This window comes from Lissotriton helveticus, chromosome 2_1 (genome assembly GCF_964261635.1).
Source record: "Lissotriton helveticus chromosome 2_1, aLisHel1.1, whole genome shotgun sequence".
Lineage (NCBI taxonomy): Eukaryota > Metazoa > Chordata > Amphibia > Caudata > Salamandridae > Lissotriton > Lissotriton helveticus.
In genome coordinates, this window is record NC_136059.1 from 1503377383 (window position 1) to 1503399286 (window position 21904).

A 21904-nucleotide genomic window follows, 5' to 3' on the forward strand; every position below is an offset into this window, starting at 1 on the left:
TGCTCACTGACGTCAGTTCTCTCTTTTTCCGTGCCAGCCTAAGCGCAGATCCGTAGAGGGCTACCTCTTAGCCGTTTTTTGGCTAGTCTTTTTTGACTTTTGTCAACTTCTTTTTTGAGTTGTCGAACTCCAGGTGCGTCGAGGGATGCCCCGACATCAGACCAGCTTCAAGCCTTGTGGTTCCTGTCATTGGGCAATGTCCGTTACGGATCCGCACCTCGTTTGCCTTTGGTGTCTGGAGCACGACCCGAAGTCGTGCTCCGAGTGCTGGGCCATGAACCCGAAGGTTTTGCGGGAACGGTCCCAAAAGCTTCTGGATGCCCAGCGCTCGGCTTCGCATCGCTCTCGTTTGAGAGAAAGGTCTCGAGGATGCTTGCAGAGCCCACACTCCTCGCAGTCGAAGTTGTTGAGTAGGTCAGGAAAACAAGAAGAAGCACAGGCGTTCTACAACTTCTCCCCATTGGTTGGCCGACGCGATGCGGAATCCCAAGCGTCGTCTCCGGAAGGCTCTGTCTCCTGCACCTACTTCTGAGACGGCTCCACACTTCCCTGCCTTTCTGGGAGCCGGTACAAAAGGGGGTGGTGATGGACGGAGCATCTGAACCAATCAAACACTCACACCCAGTCAACAGATCTGGGTTTAATCCATCACCGTTCTTTAGCCCACTCTGCCACCCCAGTTCAGACATGGCCATATGCAAATCAGTCTGACCCTGTGCCTCATGGGAACAGTCCAGCCCAAACTGCCAAGCCATGCCTTCCCTAGACCGGAAACAAGCTTCCTAGGACCGGTTTCTGGCATTTCAGCCAGGCTTGCTTGAATCCAGTGGCAAAGCGAGCAAGGGACTCACGTCTGAGCATACCCTGCCAACTTATGGCGAACAAAGCGGTACAAAAGGGGGTGGTGATGGACGGAGCATCTGAACCAATCAAACACTCACACCCAGTCAACAGATCTGGGTTTAATCCATCACCATTCTTTAGCCTACTCTGCCACCCCAGTTCAGACATGGCCATATGCAAATCAGTCTGACCCTGTGCCTCATGGGAACAGTCCAGCCCGAACTGCCAAGCCATGCCTTCCCTGGACTGGAAACAAGCTTCCTAGGACCGGTTTCTGGCATTTCAGTCGTCTTCAGCCAGGCTTGCTTGAATCCAGTGGCAAAGTGAGCAAGGGACTCACGTCTGAGCATACCCTGCCAACTTATGGCAAACAAAGCGGCTTTCTGTGAGCCGGAGCATCACCAGCCCAAATTCATAAGTTTTATGAGGCCCTGTACCTCATTTTTGGGCAACCCGGCTCTGCTTGCTTTCCTTCAGGCCCTGTGGAGTTGGTTGGGGCCCTGGGTCTTCGCCAGTGACTCTGGAGGGTACCCCTGGATCCAGATTGTCGCTGGTCGATCTCACTCAGCTTTACCCATGTCGACTCTGTCCCCGGTTGGCTCCGATCCCATCCTCATCCATCCTCCTATGGACTGACATTGGTTCCAATGCCGAAAGGGACTTTCGTCCCTGTGGTCATTCCTGGCATCCCTTTTGGGCCAGAAGGTGAGGAAGAGGACTGGGAGGGGCTGCTGGACCCTTTGACTAACTAGCTTGAGGAAACAGACTGGTGAATGGTGCTCGGTGATGCCTGTGGTCTGGACACATCCCCTAACACGGTCTTGCTTTCTCCCCCTATTGTGGCTATGAAGGAGGGTGCTTCCTATGCTGTGGTGGTGAGTAGGGCAGCCGAGGTCCCTGGCCATGAGCTCCCTACAGTAGCAGTCAGGAATAACCTCCTGACGCAGGTGCCTCAGCCTGCGGCTTCCTCTTCTGAGCCCCTTTTGCCGTTCAATGAAGTCCTCACAAGCATCCTTCTTGGCGCTTTGTCCAAGACAAGCACAGGGGCTCCTGTGGATAGGACGATTACCCGCTGCCACCACCCGCTCCAGGTGACCCAGTGTTCCTGACTCAACACCCCTCCCCTGAGAGCTCGATAGTCCAAGCCTTATCATCAAAAGGCGCCTTCCCTTCTGCTACCCCAGGTCAGGTATCCAAGAAACTTGACCATCTTGGGATGAAGATGTTCTCTTCCTTCAGCTTGGCGTTGCAATCAGTGAATACTGCATGCCTCTTGGGCCAATACTCCCGTACTATCAGGGATAGGGTTGCGCAGGTGCTACCTTAGTGCCCGGAGGAGGACTGGGCTGTTCTCTCTCAAGCTTTTGCAGACTGGAGAGACACAGCCAAATTCACCATAAGATGTGGACTGGATACCACTGACTCACTGGGCAGAACGATTGCCACGCTGGTAGCTGTTAGACGATACACCTGGTTGAGGATTTCTGGCTACTTGGGGGATGTCCAGTCTTCTTTGATGGACATGCCCTCTGATGGCACTTGCCTTTTTGGCACCAAGGGAGACTCAGCACTTGAGCACTTCAAGGATTCTTGAGCTACAGCCAGATCCTTGTGCCTCTCGTCCTCCTCAGTCGACCTTTTGTGGCTACGGAAGGGGCGCCCAACCAGGTCTAGTCCATCCCAGCCACCAGGTCATGCAAGCTGTCCTTATTCTGCGATGCCTCAGACTTGGGACCCAGCATCCTCGTGGCTCAGGGAACCAGCAGGCTGGCCAGTCCACCCTTTCCCCCCTGCCTCCACCTCCCAACCTTCCTAGTCCAATGTTCCAGGCCCATCACCAGCCAGTTGAAGCCAGGATCCGCCATCACCTCCTCCACTGGCAATCCATCACGTCGGACAGGTGGGTTCTGCACATAGTCAGATGGGCTACTCCCTCCCTTTCAAAACTACCCCTCCCTCCATATCACCTTCTTATGATCATATGTCGGAGGATCATTTGGCACTGCTCCGCCAGGATGTATTGGCTCTTTTGGCCTAGGAAGCTATAGAGAAGGTCCCTGTGCCAGAAGTATGTTGTGGTTTGTTATTCCCGCTACTTTCTGGTACCCAAGAAGGACAAAGGTCTGCGTCCTATCCTCCGAGCCCTCAACTTCATCCTCTGAAAGAGAAGATCAAAATGCTCACACTAGCTCAAGTTCTCACTCAACCCAGGAGACTGGATGGTGGCTATGGACTCGCATTATGCTTCCTTTCATATCCCCAACCTGTCAGTCCACAGACATTACCTGCGGTTAACAGTGGGCCACGAGCAATTTTAGTTCACCTTGCTCCGTTTTGGCCTTACCAGTGCTCTTCGGATGTTCACAAAGGTGATTGAGGTGGTCGCAGCTCATCGGCTCACCCCAGGCTGTCGTCTCCCACCTCCGGCCTACATTGGTCATCTTGCATTCACTGGTGTTGACCACCAATGTGCCGAAGTCACACCTGACTTCCTTTCTAACACTTCCTTTCCTCGAGGCGGTTCTGAACACACTGCAGTTTCGGGTGTATCCTCCCGAGCAGCGAGTTTGGAATATTCCGACTAGGATACCACTGTTTCAGCCTCTATCCCTGATTTCAGTGAGAATTACTCTGAGGCTGCTGGACCTCATGGTCTCCTGCCTCCTGCTGGTGGATCATGTCAGATGGAATATGTGGGCTCTGCAGTGGGACCTGAATTTCCAGTGGGCTCAGCATCAGGTGAATCTTTCTGACTACTTCCAGATCTTAGCGGGAACTGCGCATCAACTGCAGTTGTAGCTTACAAACTAAGAATGGGTCAGAGGCAGATTTCCTAACCAGATATAACAGTGGTGACAGATGCGTCACTTCTTCTGGGATGAGGCGCCCACCTGGGAGAGGCGGAGATCAGAGGCATCTGGTCTCCGACGAAGTCCGATCTCCATATCAACCTTTTGGAGCTCTGGGTGATCAGACTGCCACTGAAAGCATTCTTTCCCTCTCTCAAGGGGAAAGTGGTGCAAGTGCTCACCGACAATACCACTGCCATGTGGTACTGAAACCAACAGTGTGGGGTGGGGTCGTGGACCCTTTCTCAGGAGGCTCTCTGCCTATGGACATAGCTGGAACTTCAGGACATAACTCTGGCGGTTTCAACACCTGGCGGGCTCCCTGAATGCCAGGGCGGACGAGCTCAGCCGTCAGTGCCTAGTGGATCACGAATGGCGTCTCCATCCAGAGGTGGTGCAAGGTCTCTTTCTGCAGTGGGAAGAGCCTTGGTTAGAACTCTTCACCTCCGACGAGAACGCACGTCAGCATTATTATGTGTTGGAGTTTCCAAGGTGGCACTTACTCTGCAATGCTTTTCATTGCGAGTGGAGCTTCAGCCTCCTGTACGACTTTCTGCCTGTACCACTTCTGCCCAGAGGGCTTAAGAAGATCAATCATGACTGGCCTCAAGTCATTCTTGTAGCTCCGAATTGGGAACAAAGAGTCTGGTACCCCGACCTTCTGAGCATGGTCATTAATCCTCCGATTAGACTGCCCCTTCGGAAGGATCTTCTGTCGCAGTAACAGGAGGGGGCCCTCCACTTGAACCTGTCCAGTCTTCACCTCCTTGTGTGGAGATTGAACAGCAGTTGACAGTTTTCGACCTTCCTCCCTAAGTCTATGATGTTATCTTGGCAGCCAGGCGTCCCTCCCCTAACACGGTATATGCCTGTAGATGGAACACATTTGTGGCATGGTGCACAGCAAAGGCTGTTGACGCCCTTCCTGCTCCTCTTTCCGAGGTCATTTTATACATTGTATTGTATTGTAATTGCATTTGTATAGCCCTTACTACACCTGACAAGGCGCCAAACCACTTTTTCGGCGAGTAGCACGCTACTCCGGGACCCATCGAGGATTAGTGTTGAATTTGTATAGTGAAACATGCAAGTACATTTTAAGTAGTAGATAGGTTAGTCACTTATTTGAATTTGGAAGGATAGCAGAAGGATAGAAGAGGAAAAAAGGTTTGTATTTATATAGCGCTTGTTACCCCTGATGGGGTGTTGAAGCACCCTACTCCGGAAACCCATAAAGGATTAGTGGTGAATTAGTATGGTGAAATATGAAAGTAATTTGAGTGGTGGATATTAGTCAGTTATTTGGAGTGAGAAGGATAGCGGAGGGATAGAAGGGGAAGAACGGTTTTCATCCATATATCACCTGTTACCGTTGATGAGTGTTGAAGCGCTTGTCTGCTGAGTAGCACGCATCGCTGGAACCCATAAAGGATTGGTGTTGAAAATTAGCTTAGTGAAATATGGAGTAATTTGAGTGGTGGATATGTTATTCAGTTATTTGGATAGAGAAGGGTAGGTGGCGGGATAGAAGAGGGAAAGAGGTTTGTTATTTATATAGCACTTGCTACCCCTGATGATGTTTTGAAGCGCTTTTTTGGTGAGTAGCACGCTACTCTGGAACCCATAAGTATTGGTGTTGAATTAGTATGGTGAAACATGAAATTAATTTGAGTGGTGGATATGTTAGTCAGTTATTTGGATTGGGAAGGGTTGGGAAGGGGTAGAAAAGGAAAAAAAGGTTTGCATTTATATAGCACTTGTACCCCTGATGGGGTGTTGAAACGCTTTATTGGCGAGTAGCACGCTACTCTTAAACCCATAAAGGATTAGTGGTGAGTTAGTATAGAGGAATATGGAATTTGAGACGTGAACATGTTAGTCTGTTATTTTGATTGAAAGGGTTAGTGGAGGGATAGAAGAGTGACGGACTATTCTTTTTTCCATTTTTTCTTTCTTTTTTTAGGTCATAGCAGTAGGAGGAGGCTTTTGGATGAGTAAAAAGGGTTTTTGGAGGGGAAGAGTTTAGAAAGATTTGTTTTGGGGGTTCGGTATAGTAAAAGAGGTGTCAAGTGATGCAAGGATGGGTGGAGTATGAGAAAGTCTAGAAAGGGTTATTTTGGGGATTATAGTAGTAGTATGGGGTTTGGGATGAATATGAGAGTGGATGTATAGGATATATTGACAGATGTATAGGGTGAGAGATAGGGTAGTGCATTGGAAAGAGTAGGAGAAAGTAGTTTGAGATGAGTCAGAAAGTTGGGCTAGAAGATATATTGAGAGAAGTATAGGCTGAGAAATAGGATAGTGCATTGGAAATGCTAAATTAGAAGAAAGTGATAAATATATAGATCCATAAGTACATTGAAAGTATATAGATGCATAAAGGAGGTAAGTGTATATAGATTAAAAATATTGATAGAAATATTGATAGACGTACAGGATGAGAAATAGGGTAGTTTATTGGCTATGCTTTTTCAGGAGAAAAGTAACAGTCACACAGATCCAAGTACATGGAGGTACATAGATGCACAATGGAAGCAAGTACATGTAGGCCAAATATGATTTTTTTTTTTATAACATAATTATTCTACATGTTTATACAAAGCAATGCACAAAGATCGGTACATATCTACAGTGAAAATAAATTGTGGTTGGGTATTACTGAATGGGAACATGGGCAGCATTTCTGGTCCTGGTCCCGACCAGTCTCGACCAGGCTCAAACAGGCAACTGCCTTGTCCTCTCTGCCCTTAGCCTCGACCCTAGGGCTGAGACACCCTAACCCTGGCCTTTTATAGCCCTAGTAATCAGGTGACCCCTCCAGCCTAACACTATTCAATCAGAACACTACCCCTAAAATTTGGAGCTAGTAGGAGACCAGGACCTTACAGCCAATCCTAACCCTATTCCAAGCAACAATTCAGTTTAAAAAACCCTGATCTCTACGTCCAATAGAGGCCCTAGCCCTACCAGTAATCCCAACACAAGTCCAAGCAACCAATGGCACAGGAAGCCCTAGTCGCTACTTCCAAAAGAAAGCCTAACCCTACTCTTAGTCCCACACCTTGTCCAGCAACCAATCACACCAGAAGCCCTAATCGCTACTTCCAATTAAAGGCCTAACCCTAGCCCTAGTCCAAACAACAAATAACACATGAAGCCTTAGTCCCTACTTCCAATATTTTATTTATTTATTTATTTAGAAGTTTTATATAGCGCTAACAAGACCCGAAGGTATCAGAGCGCTTCACAGTAGTGGGCATGAAAAAGAGAACAACATGAAACAAACCCAATAAAAGCAATCGGCGACAGACAATTTGGAAAGAAGAAAAGTTCGGACAGCAGGGCTTCTCAGTACTGGATTCAACAATACCGCATGGATTCTGAGAGGTTTGCAGCTCCAAGTTATCCATAACCAAGGGAGCGGATCAGGCACAAGGATTTAAGTTGGCTCTTGAATTCTGCATAGGACGGTAGAGTTCTGATGTGCGGGGGGATGGCGTTCCATATTTTGGGGGCATTTCCTGAGAAAGAGCAGTCCGCAGTTCTCTTCCTTCTGGTTTTTGGAAGGATGAGCAGCAGGGAATTAGAGCTTCTCAAGTTTCTGGCTTGGCCTGCTTTTTTGAGCTTGTTAGCCAGGTATTCCGGTTTGCCGGTGTGGAGGGCCTTGTGGGTTAGGCAGGCCGTTCTGAAGGTACTTCGCATTTCCACAGGGAGCCATTCGAGTTCTTTGAGAGCCGGGGAGATGTGATCATATTTTTTGCAGCCTGTGATCATTCTTGCTGCCGCGTGAAGTGTTGTTTTTAGTGGAGCCAGGTGGGATTTGGGGATGCCTGTTAGGATTGAGTTCCCATAGTCCAGTCTTGATAGAACTAGAGATTGCGTGGCTAGTTTGAGGTCCTTGTTGGGAATGTAAGGTTTAATTTTGTTCAAAAGTCTGAGGTTGAAGAAAGCGCTTTTCGCCGAGTTCTTAATGTGATTTGACAGGGTTAGTTTAGGGTCTAAGGTGAAGCCCAGGGATTTAACGGAGTCGGCTAGCGTGAGGTTACCCTTGAGAGCATCGATCGACTTTAGCCACTCGGTGATTTGAGGGTTATCTTCTTTGTTTGAGATGAGGAGTGTTTCTGTCTTATCGGGGTTGAGTTTCAGGTGATTCTTTGTCAGCCAGTCTTGAACTTCATTTAGGACATCGTTGAGTCTCTGGATGTCTTTAAGAGAGGAGATTTCCAGGTAAATCTGCGTGTCGTCCGCGTAGAGGTGGAAGTTGATGTTGGCGTTCCTGAGTAACTTAGCGAGTGGTTCCATGTAGATGTTAAAGAGCTGGGGGGAGAGCACCGATCCTTGAGGGACACCCTTGTTGACTTGCTGGGTATCGGAGGTGAAGTTCTTGATTTTTATTAGTTGCGAACGGTTATGTAAAAAGGAGGAAAACCACTTGAGAACTACCTCGCCAAGGCCGGCTCTTTCTTGAAGAGTCATGATGAGGAGCTTGTGGTCCACCGTGTCGAACGCTGCTGAGAGATCAAGGAGTATGAGGAGGCAGCACTTGTCAGCGTCAAGAGATCCATGGATGTCGTCTATGATGTTCAACATCGCAGTTTCAGTGCTGCGGCCTTGTCTGAAGCCAGATTGGAGGGGGTCCAGGAGATTGATGTTGTCCAGGTGTTGCGTCAGTTGCAGGAGTACACAGCGTTCAAGTGTTTTCGAGAGTAAAGGGAGGTTAGATATTGGTCTGAAATTGTTCAAGTCAGTTGAGTCGAGACCGGGTTTTTTCAGGAGAGGAGTGACTTGTCCCATTTTTAGACAATCGGGGACCACACCGCTTTGTAAGGAGCTGTTTATGATTCTTCCCCAGATGGGCGCTAAGGTAAGCTTCATTTGTTTGATTAAAGATGGGGGGATGGGGTCTGAGATGTGTGCTGAAGGTTTGGAGGTCGAGATCAGCGCGATTATCTCAGTTTCCTGGACGGGGCGAAAGCTTAGCCAGGGGGAGGGAAAGGAGTCGGATGGGAGTGCCACTGGGGAGGTCGAGTAGCTCTTCTGGAGGTGTGGGTTGTTGATGTCTAGAGATAGTTCGATTTTTTGGACTTTATCGATGAAGAAGTTGGCAAAGTTGTCACAGAGTTCTTTGGAAGCCTGTAGGGTTGAGGGCAGGGGCTTTGTTGTTTGTTGTCTGATTATGTTGTAGAGTTCTTTGGGTCTGTTTTTGGATTTGACCAATGCCTCGCGGAAGAAGCTGGATTTCTTGTTTTTGATATGGTTGTTGTACTTCCTACGGGCTGATTTTAGTTGAAGGCGGAGAATGGCGGTTGGGTTGTTTCTCCACTTTCTTTCTTTGGTTCTTAGGTTTCTTCTTTCTGCGTTGAGGTCCGCAGTGAACCAGGTTCTGGATGGAGTGGCTCGGCTTCTTTTGAGCTTTAGAGGAGCTAGATTGTCAAGTATGGCGACTACCCCCGAGTTATAGTGGTCGACGAGGTCGTTGGTCGAGAGGTGCATAGTGTTATTTGAAAGAAGAGCGCTTAGTTGACCTTCCAAAATGTCTTGGGGTACTTGGGAGAGGTTTCTCGACCATTTAGGCGGGACTTGCGGAGGTTTAAGCGAGATGATGGGGTGATTGATGTGGAATAAGATCATGTGGTGATCTGACCAGTCAACTGGTAGTATGTGGTTGACCGTGATAGAATTCTTTTGGGCAATGATGGCGTCCAGTGTGGCTCCTTTGTAATGAGTCTCCTCAGTACAATGTTGGGTGAGGTTGTTCTCATCAAGGAGGCTAGATAGCGATTTGATTAGAGGGTTGTGGGTCTCATTCCACCGGATGTTCAGGTCGCCAAGAATTAAGTTTTTGGAGTCGCCCAGTGTGTCTTGTGCAATCAGGTTTGATAGTTGGTCTCCGAACTCGTTATTTCTGCCCGGGGGGTGATAGAGTAGGTGGCACAGTAGAGAGTCATTGTCTTTTGTCTTGATGACAGTGGATAGGCATTCAAAGGAGTCATACTCGAAGGAGGCGGTTTCTGTGATGCTCCAGCTGTCCTTGTGGATGATAGCGACCCCACCTCCTCGTTGTTCAATCCTATCTTTGGAGATGAGGGAGAAGCCAGGTGGAACCAGCATGTCTAGGCAGGGAGGGGATGTCTTATTAAGCCAAGTCTCCGTGAGGAACGCAACGTCAATGTCATGTGTGAGGATGGCTTCGGCTAGGTCCGTTGCGTGTAGAGAAGCCGATCTGCAGTTGATTAGGAGGCAGTTGGTGAATTTCTCCTGATTACTGGTGGTTCCCTCTTTAGTCTCTCTAGGTATAGCGGTGAGGACTGGTAATCTCTGTTTATTGACGATGGGTCGGTCTTTCCGGTGACCTGTGATGACTTGAATTTTAGATTTGGGTGACTCCGTAGGGGAGGAGTCATAGGTGGCGGCAAGTAAGGCTGCTTCCCTGTCTGACATAGGAGCTTCTGATCTAAGGGGCCTGGCGGTCGGGTGATTTGAGCCCACTGGAGTGGGAGAGGAAATGGAGGACGTTTTGACGTGGGGGGAGGTCCGGGGGGAGAGTTTGTAGGGATTACAGACTATTCCAAGGTTAGAGATGATTTCTGAAAGACCACGGGTGATAGTGTTGACCTGGTTTTCCAGGGCTGCGAGCCGTTTTGATATGGCCTCAAGGAAGGGGATGTGGGCATCCGCGGTGGGTCCGAGAGTGCTAGGATTCGAGAGGGTGGGTTGGGGGATAGGGGTCAGGGTGAAGGACGGGGGGGTGTTCTGAGTGGGTTGGGAGATAGGGGTCAGGGTGAAGGACGGGGGGGTGTTCGGGGTGGGTTGGGAGATAGGGTGAAGGACGGGGGAGGTGTTCCGGGGAGGGTCCGGCGGGGGTTTAGACAGGGGGGAGGAAGGGAGGAGGACAGGAGGGTGCTTAGACAGGGGTGGATTGAGGGATGTAGGGAGACTTGAGGGGAAGTGGCTCGTTATCTGAAGGCAGCCTGCTGGCGTGGGGGTGATTGCTGTAGGAGGCTGTCGTAGCTTGGTGTTAAGGGAGGTGAGGTGGTTGGAGGAGGGGGAGGAGGAGGGGGATTGAGTGTCCTGCGGATGTTGGGTGGCTGAGCATGGAGGTGAGGTATTACTGGGGGAGGGGGGGCCTGACGGACTGGGTAGGGGTTGCGGAAGGGAGTATCGCGGTCTTCACTGTAAGTTGTGGTCGTGGTCGGAGGCGGCGTAGAGGCGAGGATGGGGAGGGTGGGAGGGGCTGACCTGAGTGTGGGAAATATGGAGTCGAAAGCTTCCAGGTTCTCATTGTTAGCTTGGATGAGGACCGTGCCATTGGTAAAGATGGTCACGGTTATGTAGCCTCTGCCAGCTGATCTGAACGGAAGAGTCGTGGTTAGTTTGCAGCTGTGGAGAGTGGAAGTTGTTTTGGCGATGAACATCCGCGATCTAATCGTGGAGACCCAGTATTCTGGTCGTTCAGTGTGGAATATTAGGTCCATCTTGGTCGGTCCATTGGAGGCCGAGTGGTAGATGTCCGTGATTAGGGTTTCTTTGTGATTGCGAATGAGTTTCTGCTTGAGGGTGCGTCGCTGCTTAGTAGAGAGGAGTGGGGGGAAAATGATGGTGAAGGAGTTTCGGCTGTGGGGTTTAAGGTGGGCAAGTGGGGCTGGTGGAGGAGGGGGGGGCTGGTCCCGGGCCATCGTGGGTGTGGTGGGAGGGGAGCCAGATTAGGTAGGGGTGTGGCGCTAGAGTGGCCCGGAGGGCAGGCGACAGATTGAAGGTGCAGTTCAGTAGGACCCGTGGTTAGAAGTCATGTGGGGCATTGCAAGCCCTCCTGGTTCGCTATTCTGCGCAACGGATTGCAGTTGATGGTCGGGGGCAGGGCAGTTAGACTCAGGGCCTCTGCCTAGGTGGAAGGCACTCTTTCCCTTCCTTTACTGCTCTCTTCATTGTTTTTTTTTTTTTTTTGTTTTTTTTTTTTGTCTCCTTGTTGTAGTCCTACTTTTGTTTTTCTGGGGTGTCCTGGTTATGAATTCACTAGAAAAGATCACACTGGAGATGTGGCAAGGGCCCCTGCAGCTCCCTTTGCATGATGAGGCAGGACATCCCTGTTGCCCCTCTGTTTGGCGCCCCCAGTATCTACCAGTATCTCTGTGTGGGTCAGGCGACGTCCTCTTTGGCCGCCATTTTAAAGTCAGGCACAGGCCGGCTGTGGCTGGAAACGTGGGGCTCTGGTGAACAGGCTTAATTTGGTGGGGTAGTCAGAGCTGAAGCTTGGTGGTGCCCAAAAGAATGCCAGTACTCACAGTGTCTACTGAGTAGGCTCCGGTCAGGCGACGTCCTCTTTGGCCGCCATTTTTAAGCCAGGCGGAGGGATGGCAGCATTGGGAGTCCTTGTGCTCCGGTTGGGGAATTTAATCACTGCCAGTGGAGGTCGGGGCTGAAGTTTAGCGCCCTCAACCCTTTCACGACCTCGAATGATGGAAGTTGCGACTCTGGGGGAAGGCTCGGTCAGGCGAGGTCTTCAGAGGCCGCCATTTTGAGGACAGGCGAGGCGGGCAGCGTCGGCGGAGAATCCCTGAGCTCCGGTGCAGGTGCTAGTGTCTTCCAAGGCTGGTCGGGACTATGCAGCTCAGGCTTCGCCGTGCTGGCATTGCTGGGGGATCCGGACGCGGTCGGCAGCTCTGCGGGTGAGTGTCCTGGGGTCGCTGGAGGGCAGAGGAGCGCCGATCACCGTGAGAGTGATCAGGCGACAGAACTCTGCTTTCCTGTAGCGGGACAGGCTGCACTATTCCGCCGCAGATTCCGGTCGCGTTCCTGGTGCTAGGCAGCGCTGAGGGGGGCTCTGATTAGGTGATATTTTGCTGAGCCCGGAGCTCGGTTTCGGAGCTCTCTACCCCTGCGGCCATAAGTTCTGAAGAAGATCCTTGTGAATACAAATCCTAACCCTAGCCCCAATTGTACATTGATTGAATCACAGACCCAGAAACCAATCAGAACACTCAGATATCTAACCAATGAGGACACTAATCCTAATCCAATAGAAACACCATATACAACCACCAATCAGTGTACATGTGTACCAAACATTAGCAGACTATATAAGGTGCCAGCTACCTCAGACAAGGTTTGCTGGCCAGGGAGTTGGAAGCTGCTGTTCTATTAAGAAATCACCTTGGAGACAGACAGGCTCAATCCACACTTTGGGCTTCTGCAGGTAAGGGCCTATCCAACATGTCCTTTAACAATACTGTTTCAATTAAACTTTACTCCCTCTCCCGGACAAAAAACGAAGTGCACAGTCCCTATTAAATACAGTTTAAACAGCAAACAGCAGATTACTGCTGTCTCAGTACACCCTCTGATGTAGAATATCCCTGTTGCTGGAGGGGGGGTGGGGGTTGGGGAGGGGGTCACTGACTTACTGACTTGTTAACACAAAATGGTGGCTGGGGGTGCACTGCTTAACATACAGGTCTTAGCACAGGCAAAGGAGAAATTTGGAGGGAAAAACTGATAGTCACGGGGAATGAGAGGGAAAAACTACAGAGTTTGAACTGCAAATCCCACAACTCAACAGGTTAAATGGAAATAGTCACGGGCAGGAAAAACCACAAGTTTAAACACAAAACAGGTGATAAATTAGGCAATCAAAGGCAGGTTAAAACTACATTTTTAAACTGAAACAACAACAGGAAAAGTCAGTTAAAGACATTTAAAAAAAAAAAAGATGATGCAATCACAGGTAGAAAAAATCGTTTTTAACTAGTCTGCCTCCTTACCACTTCCTGGACTCTGCTCACTGCAATCTGGGGCACATGTAGGCTGTAGCTCACAAGATGGTGGAGAATGATTTGAGGTGCACCCAGCAAAGTCTTAAGGGCAGTGGTTAATTTGTCAAAAAAATTAGTGCCGGGGCTCTAGTTAGGAGGCAGATTTTGGGGAATGAGACTGATTTGCATATGGTCGGCACTCTTATGTAATGGCATAGACAGCATCAGAACATGGAATGAAACAGGTTCAGAATAATTAGCAGAAATTCGTATTAACTCAAGAATTGCCTCCTTTTGTTCATCATCTGTTTTAAGCAAATGCATGTCTTCATTATTGTGGTCTTTTTTCCCCAGTTTCCTAAATTTGCACTTTTTTCACTTTGAGCAGGATTGATTGCAACATCGTGTGGTAGACAAGTGTGTACACATTGAGCCCATTGAATAAAGTGTGTGCACATGCCGCAGTAAAGCAAATTCCATCAATGCCTAGTATATGCCGTGCAACGCCCACTGCGCAGTATATGTCCTGCACGTAGCCCTTGAGCTGTTTATTTCCAGCTATAGAGCTGCAGACTGTGCCGTTCTTTTGAAGTGCAGAAAAGGCATTAATCCCCGGTGCTCCGTCCTCGGGCAGTGTCTGGCTCAGAGCACCCTCTGATGTAGAATATCCCTGTTGCTGTGGGGTGGGGGGTAGAATATCCCTGTTGCTGTGGGGGGGGGGTGGTTTCATTGACTTGTTAACACAAAATGGGGGCGGGTGTACTGCTTAACATACAGGTCTTAGCACAGAGCAAAGGAGAAATTTGGAGGGAAAAACTGGTAGTCACAGGGAATGAGAGGGAAAAACTACAGAGTTTGGACTGCAAATCCCACAATTCAACAGGTTAATTGGAAGCAGTCACAGGAACGAAAAACCACAAGTTTAAACACAAAACAGGTGATAAATTATGCAATCACGGGCAGGTTATAACTACATTTTTAAACTGAAACAACAACAGGCAAAGACAGTTAAAGACATTTAAAAAAACAAAAGATGATGCAATCACAGGTAGGGAAAAAAGTCTGCCTCCTTACCACTTCCTCGACTCTGCTCACTGCAATCTGGTGCACAGGTAGGCTGAAAGCTCACAAGATGGAGGAGAATTCTTTCTTTGGCCTGGCATGGATCTGCCTTGGGCCTTCTTAAAGGATATCTTGCAGCTAACTCTGCTTTTCTTTGGCTACCAGATCAGCCTTCTTTATTCAAATCTCCAATTGTTAACAGGTTCTTTAAGGGTATTGCTTCCCTCCAACTCCTTTCACCAATGGGACTTAAATCTGGTTCTCACTTTTCGTATGTGTGCTACCTTCGAGCCTTTTCATAACTGTCCCCTCAGGTTGCTGACCCTCACAATTGCCTTCCTAGTTGCCATCAACTCTGCTAGCAGGGTGAGCGAGCTGCAGGCTTTATTTTCTTAGCCTCCTTTTCTATCTGTCTATTTAGATAAAGTGGTGCTACGTACCAAACCTTCATTTCTTCTTACGGTCATCACATCTTTTCATGTGGGACAATCTATCCCTCTGCCTCACTTTAACCCCCTCCCCCTGCATCCCTCCAAAGAGGAGAGACTCTACCATCTGGACACAAAATGTTCATTGTCTTTTTAACTTGACCGTACAAAAGACTTCCGGGTGGCTGATCAACTCTTCGTTGGCTATGTGATATCCAAGAAAGGTCGGGCTGTTCAAAAACGAATCACCTTCCGATGGGTTGTGCTTTGCATCAAAATATGCTGTGCCTTGGCAAAGAAAAGACCCTCCAGTGGGATTGCATGCTCATTCCACCAGAGCAACGACAGCAACCACGGCATTAGCATGTAGAGTCCCAGTCCTTTACATCTGTCTGACAGCAACGTGGGCATCCTTGCTCATATGTAACAGACACTACTGCCTGGACAGCCAATTCCGGAGGGAAGGGTCCTCTACCCGTTTGGTCCTCCAGGAGTTTCTGGTGTGATCTTGGTTCGCAGACCCTCCTCTGGGGATGATATTGCTGGGGTGTCTATTCTTAGGTAAGGAATCTACAACTAACAGTCTCATTAAGATGTACAAGTTACTTACCTTCGGTAACGATGTATCTGGTAGACAGATGTTAGTTGTAGATTCCTTACCACCCAACCCACTCTCCCCACTCCACAAACTGATTTATTTTTTGGATTGGGACTCTCCTAAAGGGCCTTAGTTTTGACACACCAGTGGTCAGTGCCTTTCATGGCTCCCCATTTATGGCATGGAAAGTTGTGTTAAGAACTGATGTCAGCGTGCATGGGCAGCGTCTAATTAGGTCCTGTGACATCATCCTGGTGCCGACAATGGACGCGGATCCACCTAATGACGCACATGGGTAGTGCGTAGTTCTAGTTTTGACACACCAGTGGTCAGTGCCTTTCATGGCTCTGCACTTCTGTCATGGAAAGTCGAGTTAAGAACTGATGTCAGCGTGCATGGGCAGCGTCTAAGTAGGTCCTGTGACATCATCCTGGCGCCGACAATGGAGGCGGATCCACCTAATGAAGCACATGGGTAGTGCTGAAGAAAAATCTCTGGATCCGGACTGATGCCTGGGGTAAATTCTAATGTAAGGAATCTACAACTAACATATGTCTCTACCAGATACATTGTTACCAAAGGTGGGTATTTTGTTCATCTGGTACTGATACTGTGAAAGTACAGATAGAGAAAAATATAAGGTAAATGAATTAAAATTTAAAATGGTGAGGGAAAATCAAATCTGGCATTGATCTTTTCATAGATAATAGCTGAATGTACTGTACTATAGTGTCAGTAATGTGAAATCTGGAGAATTGATGATTAGGGTTGATTCTTCTAAAACATGGGGACTGTTTGGAGTGCAGCTGCATGATATTTGACCTAACAGTGTAATAACTCACATTGGTGACACAATTATTACCATGGAGGGGACGCTTAGGAGGTAGGCGACAATTGTCAAGTCAAAGTTATAAGTAGCAAATGGGCTATGAATCATAGTTCATGTGAAGAATAATGGTGAAATAATCTTCCTATAATTAGGAAACCTCACAGCATCAAGAAATATTTCTAAATAGAAATTATACATGTTGAAAATTAATGGAATTAAACTCATGAGGTAATACATTGTGGGATCAAGAATATTAATATCTAGATATTTCCAAAGGGAGTGTGCCGGTTGGAGGCAGTCCCCAATTGTTTCATAAAATGCAGTCTAGATCCTTGCAATCACAATAAATATGAACTATAAGAAAAGAACTTACTGGTAGCACCAGTTTGAGGCACCCACTAATTGTTTCAAAATAGGAGGTTTGAAACTTTAATTTAGAATGGATTCAGAAGGTTTAGAAAAGGGTAAATGCTGCACCTGTTTTCACAATGGCGGCAATATTTCTTGACGAAGTCTCTAACAAAGGTTGGAAATCCTTTCAGCAGTTAGAAACAAAGGAATGGATATTTGGACAAAATATTGGAAAAAAGTATGATACAGAAATATCGTGTCAAGAGTATCGGGATATCAAAAGTATCATCAACAGGAATATCAAAGGTAAAATTATAGGGGCCCATTATGATATCGGGCAGATCGCCGGCCCGGCGGTGGACACCGCAGCCCGGCAGTGGCGACCTGCCCGCCAAATGTCCCTTGTTCACCCCCCTGCCATATCAGTATGGCGGGGGGCACCGCGGCGGAGAGGAAGACTGCTGCTTTTCCGCCGGTCGGATTGCCGGCCAGGCAGAAAAGAGACTCACTTTCCATATTAGGATGCATGCCTTTCCATGGGGGAGACTCCGCCATGGAAAGGCATGCAGGAAATCTCTGTGGGGGCCCATTGCGGGCCCCCGGGGGTGTGGGTTGTGAGGGGCTGCACTAGGGGCTACCCCCCTTCTTTCCATGCACAAGGTGGCAGGCACCGCGCGATGCCTTTCACATTGTGCATAGCAATGCACAACATGGGCATTAACATTGCGGCGGGTGCTGCTTACAGCACCGCCCGTCGCAAAGTTAATGGCGAGGATGCGCCCAGTGTGGCGGGAGCATCCTGATTTGCATGGCGGGACTGCCGCAACTTCGGCAATCGGTCCCGTGCTCCGTCGCAGTGGAGGGTGGACAAAGTCCGCCCGCCATCGTAATAGGTCCCTTTGTACTAAGTGTTGTTTTTAATATAGATGTAAACATATCGATATAGAAAAAATATTATTGCATGTACGTTCGTTTGCAAGTGTTAATTAGTATGTAGTTTATTGTAGTTTGAATATGTATGTTTATTATTTTTTTATTTCTGTTTTTAGTTCGATAATTTATTACCTATGAAATTGTTAAAGATTTGTATTTTTAGTTGTATTAATGTTGATAAATAATGGTTTCTAATAATATTTAGTAGAGGGATATTGGGGTTTTAGAGGATAAGGATGGGGAGATTTTTCAAATGTTTATATTTTAAAGTACATTTTATGGTAATTATTTTATTGATATGAAAATTAATGTTTTACAATTTTTTTTTTTTTGTAACATTCATATTTTCGAATACTTTTTAATTTTTTTATTAAATGACAAATATAATAGTATTACAAAACGTAAAAACTTGAAATAGGAAAAAAGTATATTATAGAAATATTTAAAAAATATGTAGAAATGTATTTTAATAAACTAAAATAACTAGAATGTATTATATAAAAGTTTTACATTTTAGAATTTTTTTGAAAAATACATTTAAATACACATTTTTTTTTTTTCGTTCAAAAATAGTTCTATTTTATGATTCAATTTTGGAATTATTTTATTTTGTGGTTTATAGTTTAGGAATTATGGTAAATTTTCAAAAATATGTTAATTATTTATAGTCATTTTATGTGTTAATGTTTATATATGAATGCACAGGTTTGTAATTTTGATTAATTTGGTTTTAGATTCAATTTAGGTTTATTTTATACTTACAAATTTGTGTATGAGTATGGAGTATTGATTGTGTGCATAAAATGTTTAGTGTAAAATTGTTTAGATTGCAATGCAAATGTAAATTTTACCTCTTCAGCTTCCAACAACTTCTTCAAGTAGGCTTGGATTGGAGTGGGAATAGTAAATGTCACCCCTTTACTGTTCAACACCTTCCTCTAATATGGTTGGATTGGAGTAAGAGTAGCACATATCACTCTTTTAGTGTCCAAGACCTTTCTCCAATATGGTTAGATGGGAGTGGGAATAGGAAATGTCAACTCTTTACTGTCAAAAATCTTACCCCAATATGGTTAGATTGTAGTGGGAGAAGTACATTTCACCCTTTTAGTGTCCAACACCATCCCCCAATATAGGTAAATTGGAGTGAGAATAGTAAATGCCACCTCTTTAGTGTCCAATAACCTCCCCCAATATGGTTAGATTGGACTGGGAATAGTAAATGTCACACCTTTATTGTGCAATACCTGATCCAAATTGGTATAGGTTGGAGTGGGAATGATAAAGGACACCGTTTTAGAGTCCAACACTTTACTCAAATTGGTTTAGTTTGGAGTGGGCATAGTGTATTTCACCCTTTTAGTGTCCAACACCTTCAATTTGCTATAGATTGGAGAGGGAATAGTAAATGCTATCCTTTAAGTGTCCATCACCTTCCATATACTGGTATAGTTTGGAAGGAGCATAGTAAATGACACCTACTTAGTCTCCAACACTTTCCCCTGTTGTGTAGTTTCCACCTTCCAGTAGGAACTGCATGTTTGCAGGGCAACATAAACGTTGAGATAGGGCCAGACTGGTCCCAAGCCCTCCCTCAGGATATGTTGTCCTATAGACCAGCTAGCTTACAGTCCCACCATAAGCACTCCTAAATCTAGACAGGGAGCAAATGGTTTGGGCAACCACAGAATGTGACAACCCTGACCCCCAGGAATTGTGGTAAGAGATCTAAGAAGCCTTTTTCTCAGTCACTCGTGTTCTCTCAGAGAAGTATACAAGAAATACACAGATGGGCATTTTCAATATTTATTGAACCATTGTGATTCTTGTATAAAATATATGTGATGCAATGATCAATAGACAAAAGCAGATAAAAGTGAATAGCAATATAAGGACAGTAAACAGAATTAATAGGTCCACCAACTTGCTAAAATAATGTTAGTGTACTCCTACTATGTGTTTCCTAACCTAGTTGTCTAGGGGGTGTGTGTTCTACAAAGAAGCCCCTATTGGATAATCCAACCACCCATTACCTGAAGGGAAAGTATGTAGGTCCCCATCTTGGTCACAGTTTGGACAACTCTCCTCGCAGTGGAAACAGCAATCGGCTGTCCTGAGGTTTTAGCGTGCAGCGACCTCAGAATGACAGCAAGGGCCTAAACCCGAAAATGCTTGTTTATGTATAACTAAAAGCATCCCTGCTCCCAAGGTGAGACCTTAGCCAGGCCAGCATTGTTTATGATCTATTGATAGCACCACATGGACAAATAACAAACAACCACATTTGCACAATGTATGTTCAGGCCTTGTATGAGATGTTCATTTTGTAAGCAGTGTAGTTTCAGAGAAAACAATCATGCACTGTCATGCATGCCAATGTGTGTCAAATGTCATTGTGTGGAAGAGAGGGCAACTTAAGAAACCTGTACATGTTAAAATGGCAGTGTTTTTCCCCTGGCCTAACTGAGCGACTTGACGCCCCAAATTGGTGTAGATTAGAGTGATGATAGTTAATGCCACCCCTTTAGTTTCCAACAGTACCCCCAAATTGATTTAGATCGGTATTGAAAATAGTATTTTTCACACCCTCTTCAAATTGTTCTAGATTGAAGTGGGTTTTGTAAATATCACCCCTTTAGTGTCCAACACTTTCTTAAAAATGGTTTATGTTGGAGTGTGATCATTTAGTTTTATAATTTTAGTCTCAAATTGTTTCTTGTAATTTTATTTGTATGTAATAGAAATAGTTTGTGTTATTTTATGAGTATTTGTTGGTGTTTAGAAATATAACAAAAAAGGTGTATGTTTGTAAGCGTTAATATTAACTTCATGTTTTTATTGAATAAAGACATGTGACACTTTTCTCATTTTATTTGTTCTCAAATTTTATTTAATGTATATTTTTAAATTTTAAACATATATTTTAACTTAAAAATAAACATTTACATAGGTAAATAAAACAAACATTTTTTAAATAAGTTTTTAATAGTAAACACAAAATGTAAATTATATTTAACTACTATTGTATGTTGTGCATTTTCTACTTTTTTCCATTGTGTAACACTTAATTAACATTACTTAAACTGTTTTATATACATATTACCAACGTCATTTTAACATATGTTTTTTCAGGATATTTAAAATAATTGTATATATGTTATACTATTATGTAATTTATACTTTAAAAAAATAATCATTTTGTACAACATTTTTTGACATATTTTGCATGTTTATTAATTTTGTATATTTTTCATGCATTTTTCAATTTCTTTTACATTATTTGCCATTGATTTCTATGGGGCGATAGTATTTTTTAAATTTAATTTAGCAGCCATTTTATTTTACCCCTACCTTCTAATCTGTTTGTGTTAATTTTACTCTATTTTCCCCGAACCAGGTCGCAATAAGGTTCTGCTGTTCATTGGAACAGGGAAAACCTTTTGTAATCATTATTTTTAGTGATTTGAGTGTATGGGGGACATACAGTGGAGGTCTTGAGGGTAGTTATAGTGTTGTTGTGGGTTTATTGCATATTTGGATGTTTTACTCGTACTGGTGTTCACTAGTTTGTAGTTTAGGATTTTCGTACACTGTTTTAGTAATGTATTGAATTGTTAAATTGAGTTATACTTAGAATAAGTGTGATGAATATGTCATTTTTGGATTGTACTGTGTTTTGCAGGTGGGTTTTATTATTTACTTTATGGGTTTTTGCCTAAAAGCATGTCCAATGGGCATTAGGAGTTTACGTTTTTTTAAAAATTAAATCAATGTTGGTTTATAATAAACCAATTAGTTTTAAATTGATTTCCTTTTTGGGGGGTTTCCTGTATAATTTCTTTTTTTTTAAACACTTTTTTGGAGTTTTTGATTCCTAGATACTTTGGATTGCTTCAAGGGATCTTTTGGATTTGTTTGGTTTTTGCATTTTTAGGGTATCATTTTTACCTGTTTTCGTGGATTACTATTTTTGACTACGTGGATACAGAGGAAGATCTGCAGCTACACAACATTAAGGGCCTGGTTATTAGTTTGCCACTCCGTGAACAGCCCAACTCACAGTGGGGGGGGGGGGGGGGTAGTCTGGCCATCGCTGCACCAGAAGTCTGCCATATGACAACTTTGTGGGTCAGACTGCCGCAACCGGGTGGTGCAGCAGACAGGGGCTCTCCATATGCAAGTTTCCTGACCGCCAGCAGTCTCATGGAAATTCTTACTTCATGAAACTGCTGGCAATCAGGAATCAACCTTGCCCTAAC